The sequence below is a fragment of the Symphalangus syndactylus genome, chromosome 16, assembly GCF_028878055.3.
Source record: "Symphalangus syndactylus isolate Jambi chromosome 16, NHGRI_mSymSyn1-v2.1_pri, whole genome shotgun sequence".
In the NCBI taxonomy this organism is placed as follows: domain Eukaryota; kingdom Metazoa; phylum Chordata; class Mammalia; order Primates; family Hylobatidae; genus Symphalangus; species Symphalangus syndactylus.
In genome coordinates, this window is record NC_072438.2 from 97601523 (window position 1) to 97615081 (window position 13559).

Consider the following 13559-nt stretch of genomic DNA (forward strand, 5'->3'; position numbering starts at 1 on the left):
TGTAACACCTCTGAAGGCCTTTTAGCATCCTTTAGAACACAAACACAGGCACCAGATGACTAAAAGTCATCAGTGTGCATAAGATGTATTTTGAATTTAGATGTGTTTCCTTTATCATAATTCATTAACCTCTAAAATAGTCAGGATTTTCCATATGGCCCAGTGTTGAGGGAGGAAGGCAGCTGCATCTTCAGCGCCAAGGCAAGGGCTTGGGTTTTGCTCTGTTTGCATGTAACGAAGGTGCCAGATCGAAGTAGAGGAAGTATCACCTTGAACAGATACTGGCAGGCAATGTCCCCACCTCTCCTGAGATGAGACACTTATCAAGTCGGTGAGAGCCACTGGCTGAGAGGAGGAAGGGAAAGGAAAGAAGGTGGCCCAGTGGATTCCCTATGTGTGGCTGTCCTTTCATTCTCTGCCTTTGAGAGGTGTAAAGCACACTGAAAGGCCACCTTGTGCTCTGAAACTCTCACAGCCCAACTCTTTTTTTTTTTTTTTTTTTTTTTTCATTTTCTTCCTCAGCTGTCTTTTTGTTTTTCTTTGCCCGATTATCTTCTGCATGGCAGATGGTGCAGGGACTTAGAAGGATGGAAGGAGACCTTTCCAGTCCCAGCACCTGCTGCAAACACGGACGAGGCTCAGCAGGGGCAGGTGCTCAGGGGATGCCCTACCTTCAAGGAAATATGTTGCTCGACTTCCAGCTATCATCTCTCATGGGGCTTCGGAGTCAATTGATTAATTAGAACTGAGTTTGGATCTTGATTCCAAAACTAACTTATGCAACTTTGAGTAATTTTCTCAACCTTCCCAAACCTTGGCTTCCTCAATTCTAACTGAATAAACTAGATTGTACATGCAAAGCATTGACTGCCTGGCACAAAGCAGGTGTTCAGTGTTCAATACGTTCGGCTTTGCCCTCCTCTTTCTCTCGCATAACCTTTTCTGCAAGGGCAAGGCTTTTTCTCTTATGCATCCCAGCACCAGCACCACCTCTGGTACAGAGAGGTGCTAAATAAGCATTTATTGGAGGAAGAGCAGCCCTGGCATTCTTTAGGTTGTCCCTCCTGTGCCATTCTTTCACTGCATTACTACAGCCCAAACACTGAGTAAAGGAATGGGAGATGAACAAAAGGGCAGGCATGCTGAAGTTTTCCAATCTACAGGAACCCACCCAGATTTACCGGGCTTATGTCCACCTACAAGATTAAGAAAGCCATCTGTTCCCATTGCAGCGAATCATCTCTGTTTCGTTGACCCTAAATGAAGTGTAAAGATACTGGCCAATGCTACACACCTGTATTCCATCAGTCAGGACTTCCTGTGTCAAGTCCATTACCCACAAGTTCTCAGGGGCCTCCGGGCTCCATGTTGTTGACATGATACGATGCAGGCTTTTACCAGGACAATTTTGTGATCATGGATTCAACAGTCCTCCACAAGATTCTGAAGTCCTGGAAGGCACAGGCTAGCTCACCTATTTTTCTTTAATATCTTCCTCAGTTTATTGGTATTTGGTAGAAAATAAATGTGTGGAATAAAGGTGTCTCATTATCTATAGCTGCATAACAAATTATCCATGAAATTTATTTAATGTTTTACTACCAAAACCACATTATCTTACTGTTTCTATAGGGAGAAAGGTGGGTGCAGCTTCCTTGGGTGCTTCTGGCCCAAGATCCCTCATGAGGCTGCAGGGAGTGTGTCACACTGAGGTGTGGTCTTATCTGGAAACTCACCTGTGAAGGGGGAAGTTCTACTTCCGACTCACTCCTGCAGTTGTTGCAGCAAGAGTGTTGCAGCATCCAGTCCCTTGCTGGCTTTGGCCAGAACCTGACCTTGGTTTCTTCTCTCATGGGCCTCTTCACAGGGTAGCTCACAACCTTACACCTGCCTGCGTCAGAATAAACAAGTGCAAGAAAACGCCCGACACAGAAGCTGCATCTCTGGAGCCCATGAACACCCCAGCACCTCTGCTGCACTCTGCTTCCATGAAGTGAGTCCTCAGGTCCCTCAGGCTTTCCAGAGCAGGGGATTACAGAAGGGTGTGAACTCTGGAATGGGGACTGCGGGGGACCCTTCCGTAACAAATTCCTATTCGACCATTTGTGATTTGTTTTAGTTCACACCTGTCTTTTGCGTTATGAAAACTTGTATCCACCTTCATCCTGGAGAGACGTGGATCAAAAAGGGCTTGCTGACAGTTCCAACAGCAATCACGCCATTGCTGAGCCAGCATTGTAATGTTTCTCTAGATGCTTGAAGTTTCACCTCAGATATTCCTCATCTTCACTTGGCCATAACCTCTTTCCTTTTGAAGGTATATTGGTGGATATGCCGTAGAACACATTCTCCGTTGAATTTAACTGGGTCAGCAATTTACTTCTACTGGGTCAATGGATTCTCTGCTTTAGGTGAGTTATGTTATTTAATAGGACCGATGGCTGCTGGAGATACAGAAAATTTTACAGAAAAGATCTTCATGTAACATAATCCCCATAAACATAACATTTTGCAAAATACATTATTTTCTGAAACTTAGACGTTAGTCTGAAGGTAGCATAGCCTCGGGAATATGCACCACATTCTGGAAAGTGCCTGCACGGGTTCGGCTCCCTGCTGTATCACCTGGTAGCTACACAACCTTGGGTCAATTACCTGATCCCTCTCTGCCTCGGTTTCTTCATGTACAACACAAGAATAATATCAGTATCTTCCTTACTGGGGATGTTGTGGGTATCAAATGACGCACTATTTGGAAAATGCTTAAAACGATTTATGTCTTTTGTTATTCAGTTTTAAAGTGTTTGTTAAATAAAATAAATGGCTTTGGAGGAAGGATTTAACATTTTCCTGGCAGATGTGCCTGGCGTACATAATATTATTTCAGTCATTCTTATGAATCTTAACTAATTCTTGTATCCTCTGGAGGAACCATGTAGAATAAATAATTTGTCCTTCCTTGAATCTCACCAACAAGAGCCCGGGTCCCCTTGGGGATGGGAGCAGGATCTTACTTCACCCTTTCTGGCCGAGGTTTCTTATTGTGCCTGGCACGTGGAAGGCATTCAATAAACAGTTGTTTAATTAATTTCATATTGTTTGGGGGTGACAATTTGCAATGAAAGAATGAAGGAGATATTGTCCTTTAAATAGAGTTTATTTTGGCCACATTTGCCTGCAGTTTAGAAAAGTGAGGTATCTTCTTGTTCCATTACATCACCCAGCCAATTAATCAACACTTGAATGAATCCCCAGACAGACCCTTCATTTTGTCTACTTATTAACTTTCATTATGTGCAATAGCCAAAGTGTAATTGTGAACAGGATGGATTATGCTGTAAACTTTTTTCCTATTACACCATTCCTTCACAAATCCCCTTATTAAAGTGTACCAAGGGTGATATATTATGTTAAGAAGGTTTAAAACATAAGGTGACAATGACCTTCCCTTTAATTAACTATGATGGAAACAAAGGTGAGAACAATGATGATGAAGCTCAGCTGAAAACCATAAATCACCCTCCACGCTGGAAGACAGGACACAGCTACAAAAATAACCTTGCGATTCACAGGTTAAGTGAGTGTTCCAATGTGCTGCTTCCACCATTATTTATTTACACATAACTCCACAGTGTCACGGGGCACAGAGAACACTCAAAAAACCTGCAAATGAAAGCCCAGCTGCTGCCCGCTGAGATCAGATTTCAGAGCTGAGGTTATTTTGTTTCTTAAAAAAATCAACATTATTGAGTGCTAGTCTACTAATATAGCAGATAAAGAAAGCGTAGAAGTTTACTATTGTTGTTGTTGAGGTGTAATTTACACACAGTAAGATGCACAGATCTTGGGTGTTCCGGACAATGAGTATTGACAATTGCATGCATTTAAGTAATCACCACCCAAAATAAGACATATGACAGTTCCTTCATCCAGAAAACCCCCTGGCACTCTTTTCCCATCAATCTCTCTTCAGTATCACTCTTCTGACTTTCACTAGCACAGATTCGTTTTGTCTATCCTTTGATTTCATGTAAGTTGAATCATACAGTATGTATTTTTGTAACTATATATAAAGTCTGTGTTTTATGTAGGCACAATCTATTTTGATTTGTAAATACATTTCTCCCTCTTTTTTTTCCTGGAGAGAGAGAGAGAGAGAGACAGAGAGAAACAGAGAGAGACAGAGAGACGGAGAAAGGAGAGCATGCAGTCTGTGGGGCAGACCTGGCTCACTTGCTTTCTCTGCTGTTCTGCCCAGGCTCACTGTGGGTGAGAATTGCTGGCCTTCAGGAGCTGCAGTGCCAGTCTTGGTTCACTGTCCAGCTGTGTGTCCCACCCTGTTTACCAAGGAAAATGCCCACAGAGTCAATCTCACCTTTAATGCTCCTGGCTCACCGTCCATCCCCCATTCGCCCCACTGTCCCTCTGTATCACAGTGGAGGAAGCTTTGTCTTGACAGAAAATCTCTATAGTCTTAGCTGCATGAGGTGGCTCAGGCCTGTGATCCCAGCACTTTGGGAGGCTGAGGTGAATAGATCGCTTGACTCTAGGAGTTTGAGACGAGTCTGGGTAACATGGTGAAACCCCGTCTCTACAAAAAAATTAGCTGGGTTTGGTGGCACATGCCTGTAGTGCCAGCTACTCAGGGTGCTGAAGTGGGAGAATAACTTGAGCCTGGGAGACTGAGGCTGTAGTGAACCCTGATTGTGCTGCTGCACTCCAGCCTGGGCAGCAGAATTAGATCCTGCCAAAAAAAAAAGAGGAAGAAAGAAAGACAGAAAGAGAAAGAAGGAAAGAAGAAAGAAAGAAAGAGAGAGAGAAAAAGAAAGAAAAAAGAGAAAGAAAGAAAGACAAAGAAGGAGGGAGGGATGGAGGAAGGAAAAGAAAAGAAAAGAAAGAGAAAGAAAGAAAGAAAGAAAAAGAAAGAAAGAGAAAGAAAGAAGGAAAAGAAAGAAAGAAGAGAAAGAAAGAGGGAAAGAAAGAGGATATCTCTTTAGTCTCAGTGTAAGGAATTTATTTCATTGATGTGTTGGGGATGGGTCCTGTGATGGTGGGTTAGAGTTTCTCAGAAGTCTGAAAGTTAAGAGAAAAGAAAAACTAGGGGCTTATCCCACTGGGCCTTGTTTCATTGGGGTAAAATTTGACCAGACAAGAAACAAGTCCCTGCTCCTCAGCATAGCTCTGCTTCCCAAAACTCGTTTCTAGCCACCAAAGGCAGACCCATGCCCTGAAAAGCTCTGCTTCAAGTGTCTGCAGACAGGCACCCAGTGGGATTAGAACAGAATTGGAGGAAGAACAGGAAGTTGTGAGAATTAAGGATTTCCTAATAAATACTTGATGTGTTATGGGGACCTTTTATTTAATATGTTTGTCAATTTGCAGATTGACACCCAGTCAGCCAGGATCACATTTTATTTTAAAATCTATGAACTTTCATTTTTCAGAAGTTCACCTGAAAGCATGTCCTGATGGGTTTGGAGTCTGGGTTGTGAGTTGGAGGCTCAGAAACTGTGGTCATAAAGGGTAGCACAGCTTTCACCTGCTAAGTGGAGAGGCTCTGGAGCACAGAAGCTTGTGGTTCAGCTGCCCACACTTATCACTGACACTGTTAAAGCAAACTACACAGGGCCTGAGGAGGGCTCCATACTTCTCTCTATCAGTCCTTGTGGATGAACTGCCACCTAGCTTAATAGTCAGACAAAACTGAAAACCTAACTTATCAGTATGCGCCTGTAACAGTGGCTGAGCGTTGGCCAATCCCAGCAGCCATACTTCAACCACTCATGGACTGCCGAATATTCAAACTGACTTCAAATAAGGCAAACACCGAGCTGTGACCAATCTCACTGTTTCTGTACCTCACTTCCGATTCCTGTATATCACTTTACCTTTTTTGCCATAAATTTGTTCTGACCACGAGGCAGCCTTGGAGTAGCTGTGAATCTGCTGTGATTCTGGGGGCTGCCCGATTCGCGAATCATTCATTGCTCAATTAAACTCCTTTACATCTGATCTGGCTGAAGTTTTCGTTTTATCAACACTGACAACCTGCACCCCTCCAAGCGTGGGTAAGATTTTCTTACGTATGCAAAGAGCCCACCTGCTCAAATTTTCAGTTCCTTCAAGTAAGCTCCACTGAAGGGCATTTAATATGGTAAAGCAGGGATGGAAGTTGATGTGTCCCATGACAGCGTGAAACAGTCACCTGCCCCGTCCATGTCCCCGGAGAAAGTGGAGCAGAGCCCTCTCCTGGAGGTTTGCTGTCTGTCTTCACCTTCCAACTGCCGAAGCGGCGGCAGGAAGGGTTGCCTCTTAGTTGGTCCACTTTCCACTTCTGAGCATTGTTGGTCGTGGGTGCTCAGCGAGAAGCCGGGGGATGCCCCGGGTTTTAATTCCACGCGCGCCTCTCTGTGGCTTTTCTGCAGGATGCTGGCGCGGGGGAAATGCCTCTGCTGTGCGGGACTGCACATTACGCAGGTTGCTTCTGTCCTCAGTCCCTGCGCCGCCACAATTATGTTTCTTAATAGCATGAGTTCATGTACAATATAAGAAGAAATTCAAGTCCAGCAGAATTAAGGAACTTGTTTCAGTCTATAGAAAAAAATTGGGATTTCGAGGCAGACCTCCAAATCATCTTGTGTAGCGATGAGGTTCGAAGAAAATTATTCAGGGCGGGGTGTGTGGAAATGCCAGGGAGAGCCTGGGGAGAGATCCTGCAAAACATCACCACGGGGATCGGGAAAAGGCTGTGCCAAAGCGATGCTGTGGCTGCTCCCGCCCAAAGTATTAGAACTATGAACTATGAGTGAGGATAGCTGAGGCCACAGCAAGCACTGCACTGGCAAGGCCCTGGGCAAGCCTCTGCTCTCATTGTGGTGTGCAGGGCTGGAGTGTGTGGGCACCTTCTATCCCCAAGGAATTTCCAGCTGTCCTCGAGGACATTTGGGAATCACGGTAGCTTTTTAAGCTGGGTCTGTCTTATTTTTTATTTATTTTATGTAGGAGTCTTTTAAAACTACTCTGCACCATTTTGACACAGTCTGCGATTCCAAAAAAAAAAAAAAAGTGAACTTCAGAAGTTATATTAATATAAAAGGATTACAGTACCTGTTACCGGCTGAAGGTTTGTTTCCCTCTAAAATTCCTATGTTGAAGCCCTAGCCCCAAAAGTGATGGTATTTGGAGGTGGGGCCTCTGGGAGGTGAGTAGACGTAGATGAGGTCATGAGGGTGGGGCCCCACTGATTTGATTAGTGCCCTTATAAGAAGAGATCTCTCTCTGTCTCTCTAAAAGCATAAAAGCATGAACTGAGGAAAGGTCATGTGAGGATTCAGTGAAATGTTGGCCATCTCCATACCAGGGAGGAGGCCTTCTCACCAGACACTAGATCTGCCGGCATGGACTTCCAGCCTCCAGAACTGAGAAATAATTTCAGTTGTCTAAGTCACCCAGTCTGTGGGATTTTGTTATAGCTTTTCAAGCCAACACAGTACCTGTTCAAATGGACTGGAAGGCTTAGGGACGAGGCAATGGAATATGTGGTCTTTTGCCTCTCGGTTGGTGGGATTTATTACGTCTGAAATGTTAGATGTCAAATGATTAGTGACTTAGCAGAGCCACCACGTGTCAGCTCTTGGTTCATTGACACCAACACAGGGCACTGACAATTGCCAGGAGGAGAATCTCTGGGTGGCATGGCAGGGGTGAAGCTAGACACCATTTTTCCTCCATTTGCCAAGGTTTTGGCACAGAGATTCTTTGTAAATTGGAAGAAAAAAAAAGATTTCAGCCTCAAAGACTATTGTCTTCCTGAACACAAACAATGCATTTTATCAGTTTTGCAGAGCTGGCAGCAATTTATGCTGAGTGAGTAGTAAAAAATGCTGATTTAATTATATTTCCTATCGATGTACATTGGGAGGATGGGGTGCTAATAAACTCATATTTTTACAAGGCTATTTCTTTGTTAGTACTGCACAAAGCCTAAGTAATTTGGTTTTGTTTTAATTTGATAAATGATTGTATTACATTGAGTGTGCATGTGTATGTGTGTACAGTGAGGAGGAAATGAGAAAGAATTATATTATAAGAGACAGCAGTTTTTTAACTTAGAGTAATAGTTGTGTACCTTGTATGCAAAAGTCAATACTCCCTAAATATGCACATGAAGACATTAGACTACCAAACACAAACACACACACACACACACACACACACACATATATAGTTAATTCAGGCCATGGCTGTCTTGTACAACAGGAATGAAACTACAGTTGTGTGCCTATGCCTCTCCTAGGCACGTTCATTTCTTTTTTTTATTTTTATTTTTTTAGAAGGAGTCTCACTCTGTCGCCTAGGCTGGAGTGCAGTGGCATGATCTCGGCTCACCGCAACCTCCGCCTGCCAGATTCCAGCGATTCTCCTGCCTCAGCCTCACAAGTAGCTGGGATTACAGGCACACGCCACCACGCCCAACTAATTTTTGTATTTTTTAGTAGAGACAGGGTTTCACTATATTGGACAGGCTGGTCTCGAACTCTTGACATCGTGATTCGCCCGCCTTGGCCTCCCAAAGTGCTGGAATTACAGGCATGAGCCACCGCGCCAGGCCGGCATGTTCATTTTCTTTGACATGCAGCTCTAACTCTGGTCGCCTCTGTCTGCCTTCCTCACTGTGTAACACTGAGCAGTCGATGTGTTTCTCTTTCCCAGAGCTCCCAGGCATGTCCCGGGGCCCACTCAGACCACAGAAGGTCCTTGGTAATGTTTAATGAGTAAACGGATGGGTGCATGAATGAACACCACACTTGCCAGGAAAAGAACTCAAAGTGGAAGCTAACCCACAGCGAGCAAGAGGTATCCTGGGAAAAGGATTTCAAGTGATAAGTGTGGTTTAACTAGTAATAATTACATATTTAATCATTTTCCCAGAGGAAACATGTTTTGAAAATGTTAAATATATGAATTAGATAGCATGTAATTAATTGCCATAAGCGGTCTTTGGGACAAATAAAACATGGAAAGTTTTGAGTAGGATAAATAAATTTATCATAAATGTTTGATATATACATATACAAGTGATATATATACACACATATACACAAATGTTATAAATATATGCACATATGCACAAATGTTATATATATAATATTTCATATATCTATATATATACACACATATTCCCTGCAGTCTCATTTCTTTCAAACTGGAAGGAGCTGGTGTAAAGGGAAACATGGGAAAGTCAAATTGTTTTGGCAGAACTTTTATTGGGAGGTTGAGTTTATTGCTATTTTAATATTTTCCCATGCTTTTGCTAATAAGGCATGACAAATGGAGCCACCTTTGAATACTCTTTGCACTAATAATGCCATAAAATAACTCCCTTTAATTGTTACCTCCGGCCAGTCATCAAGGCAGCTAATGAAGAGAAACTTGTGGCAGGTTTTACCTAGGTAGCGTTTATGGGGGGGTTTCATCGGCTTCTGCCTAGGCTGTACTTACAAGGCCATTTTGGAGCTCCTGGCTGGGAGGAAGCACGTGGCTGTCCCCAAGCTTGGGATGCTCACACATCCACACAGCCCTGCTGTGTTTCGTATTTCCCACTTGGAGGAGTAGAGGGAGCTGTTGGACCGTCCAGATGACTGCTCCAGAAAACAGGCCTTTTCTAAATTTTAAACCTAGGTTCAGTATTTCAAATGACCATTTCTGTTTAAAAGTCTCCCTTTTTTTCTGATGCTTTTCTGGGGCCTCTTTTATAATTTCTGTCTGTCAGAAGTTTGGCACTATTATAAATGAGCAGCTCCCCAATTAATATTTTGGAATGGAGCTAAGAAATATAGTGACTGTCATTACAAAATTAAAAGAAGAGGGAAAAAATCAGAGTTAACTGAGAAGAAGCAATTTGGTCACAGCACTAATAATACCATTGTTTAAGTGCATGCCTCCCTCATTCTGTGGATGTTTGAATTCTAGAACTGTATTCAATGATGTCATATGCTGAGACGATTCAAGTGATAGTTTAAGAGTTGTCTAATGTAAAATGCCAAATCTTCCTACAGCATCAGTATATCCTGAAGAATTGTAGAAGTTAGCTTTTCTCTCTTTTGTTCTCACATTCTTGCAGACAATAAATTATTTGGTTATGGAATTTTGGTGGAATTTTTATACTCATGATTAATCCTTTCTTTGTTAGTATCTTAAGAAACAATGAAGAACTGCATACATTTGTTAGACTTCAGAAAAGCACATTCCAACTCTGCAGTGCACGTGGATGTCTGCATGTGCATGTTTATTATTCTCTCAGGCAGGTGCTTTGGAAGCCGTGCTCTCAGCTAAGCAGACAACCCCCTTTCTCATCATAAAACCTCATCAGTGCTGCAATCTTCTCAGCTTGTGGAGCGTGAACCCAAGAAACCACGGGCAGGATGAATAGTTAGTTAGTGATTTGCATAGAGAAAATGCAACAGTGGAGAGGAAACAAAAACAGCAGCAATAAAGCATCATCGACCCACGGTTGACTCTGTGATTTTCTCCACAGAGGCAAATATTCAGCTCTGAGGGCTAAATTTAAACCCAAGAGTGGAAAATCCCACATCCGCCTGTGGCTGGTACAGTCCTGCATTGTGGGGCTGGGTCTGCAGGATTTTCCCAGCATGCTCCTGATTTACAATGCTGGCCCTTTCTGAGGCGCATTAATTATTTTAGGTCACTAGGATCCCATTAGGAATACTGTGGTAGTCATTAAAATTCACTACCAGGAAGTAACTTAAGTCTGGTCTTTAAAAAAAGATTAATGATAATAATTACAGCTTTAAGATACTTGAAAGCTGAAAACAACTACTTTATGGCACAAAGAGGACATTTTTAAACCACATAACAAATTTACAGATTTCTAGACTTTTAGAATTTTTTACCTAATATTTGAAAATTAAATGCATTAATTTGAAAGATTAGAACAAGCTTTAGCTTAGAGGAGCCAGTTTTCCTTTTCAGCCCCCGTTCCTTCTGCAGTTAATATGTGGAACTTTATATACGTTAATGGAGGGAGGGGCAATTTTAAGGCACTTCCAAATTTAGAAAGAGAAAAGCACAGTGTATCCCTTGTCCAGAATTATTTAGTTAATTCACTTTAGGGTGACTTTATGATCAGTTGCAGACAAGTCTAAAATTAACCATCTGGAGGGATAGAGATCATATGTAATATGTTATAATTAGGGATTATAAATAATACATTAAGTACTCTTTCTTTTTCTAAACTTAAGAAAGTTAAGCACAAAGTTGACTGTCTTTAGTACTAATTTCATTTTAGTTTTCCTTCGAAATATGCTTGCTTCTACTCTCCATTCAGAGAAAACTAACCAGTGAAAATTATTTTGTCTTTTGTGAAGTAGTGAGTTATCTATATATTACATGTATATGGCTGTCTTTAGGGTTAAATTAGTTTAGTCTGAATGTACTTCTATCCAGCTGTAAAAACCGTTCTTCATTTATCAAAGGCTGAGGCTTAACTAGAGGATGCTTAATGATAAATATAATTTCTTCATATTAGTTTAATCAATTCTAGTCGCATTTCAGATCAGAAATATAGAACTGCCTTTAAGTCCTTAGAGACTGTGTTAATTGCATGTGTTAGTGACTGAAATAAAAATAATCAGACATAATGGCATTGTAATAAACATGCTGAATCATAATCTCACATTAGCAGTTATTATTCCCCTTTCAGATTAAATTGAAACAATGGATAGCCTGGTGTGCTTTGTGTATCATTTTCCCTGACATGATTAACTGCCAGGAGCCTACTTAGTACAGTAGTTAGTGGATGAAGGGATGGATACCAGGGTGGTGCCGCACAGCGGGTTCACTTGTGAGGATTTTTCTAAAAAGTCATCCTAAAGAAACTGCAACAAATGTATTACTGCTATGTAGAAACAGCAGCATTTCTTCTAAATTTAAATAAAGAGTCATGAAGCAAATACTACAAGGGAAGAGTTGACCTAATAGTGTATTTCATTTTTAAATGCTGAATATATTTCAGTGAGAATTAAAAGAACATAATTTGCCATGGTTACATGAAGTTGCCAGTTTCTTATGCCCTCGGATAAACTGCACTATGGAAAAATAAAAAAGTTAATAGGTCATGATCTTTATTAACTTTACTGAGAGTGAAGTTTGTATGCTCGTATGTGGGGATTTACCTAAATTACACAGCAGATTCTACCATTTCCTCTGGAAGACACAGGAGAAAATCTGGAATATGTGAACGATGTAGGAGAAATGGTTCTAATATTAGAGATGACATGTTTTGTGCTGCTTCGTTCTTCCTTTTTCATCTTATGTAGAGGTAAGAAGGGCTTCTGAGAGAGAAAACTGAGGATTATTCTTTTAGCTGAAAGGATGGAAGAAAATGATCCAAACTCTTTGTGTGTGTGTATGCATCAGCATGTGTGCACTAGATACCCACATGGGTACACGCACCTACAGTTCCTTCTTATAAAATCCTGGGAATTTATATATAATGTGTAATTCGCTTGCCTTGATTGCAGCAATGGGAAAGGATCTTGTAGTTTCTTCTTACTCTGACTTATTCATTTGAAAATGAAAGTGTGCTAAAAGGCTAAAATATATTGTTTTGTTACATAATGAGATAATGAATTCCTATAATGTATAATTGAAAGGTGGTAAATGACCTCTCTCCTCTGGAGTCCTCTATAAACATAATACATGCTGTAATTTCTAACAGATAGTGTGTGTGTGTGTGTGTGTGTGTGCGTGTGTGTGTGTATGTGTGAGAGAGAGAGAGAATGAGAGAGACAGACACTAACTTCTTCTTAGTTTTAGTCATTCTTTGACTGCCTTTTTTTTTTTTTTTTTTTGCCTCCCACTGCAGGAAGAAATTCTGTTGCAAAGTGCATGGGCTGAAATAAATCTGATTTGTGGGAAGACATTATAATGAGACACTAATGAGGGCCCTGAGTCCAAAGAACGAATGTCACCTGGAAATTTTGATCGAGGAGAGCGGGCTGATGAGCAATCTCTGCAGCCCACAGCCCAGTGGCCCCTCTTGCCAGGCGGTCCTGGCTCATCCCCATGGGCCTGCTCTCGGGCAGGAGGCAGAGGATGCCCAGTGAGCATTCAGCAGACCCTGGGTTGCCCTGCCTCAGGCCAGCACGGGCCCTCTCTCTGCTCAGCATTACACAAGTTGGAAAGGGCGACACAAAACAAGGACAGAGGCAAACTGAAAGCTTTCCTCTTCACTGGATATGATGCAGGCATTTAAAAATAAATTAACTTCCCAAACCTTTGAGGATCTCAACTTAAACACCAATTTCGTTGTTCCCTTTTACTCAAAACTAGCCCAGACTTTTTTCAGCTTTAAAAATTACACTATAGTCTTGCTTGTTGGGCAGATTGGAATGTTTTAGTGGGACTAAGATATCTATCAGTACCGAAAATCTTCCTTTAAATTTATTTTATTTAACCATTTGAGTGTGTTTAATTTTTCCTTTTAGAAATAAAACGCTTCTATAAGCAACCATTAAGACAAAAGCATTTCATCCTAA

The 13559-nt window shown here is 41.7% G+C and overlaps 1 long non-coding RNA gene across 4 annotated transcripts in view; it reads left to right on the forward strand.

Annotated features, from left to right (window-relative positions):
• Nucleotides 1-13300, forward strand: part of LOC129464484 (uncharacterized) — a 224324-nt gene extending 211024 nt beyond the window's left edge. For all 4 annotated transcript variants that reach the window (XR_010116274.1, XR_010116273.1, XR_008651605.2 and 1 more), the window contains 3 exons: nt 1868-1993; nt 2120-2411; nt 12887-13300. This is a non-coding gene — a long non-coding RNA (uncharacterized lncRNA). The remainder of the gene's footprint in view (nt 1-1867; nt 1994-2119; nt 2412-12886) is intronic.
• The last annotated feature ends 259 nt before the right edge of the window (nt 13301-13559 follow it).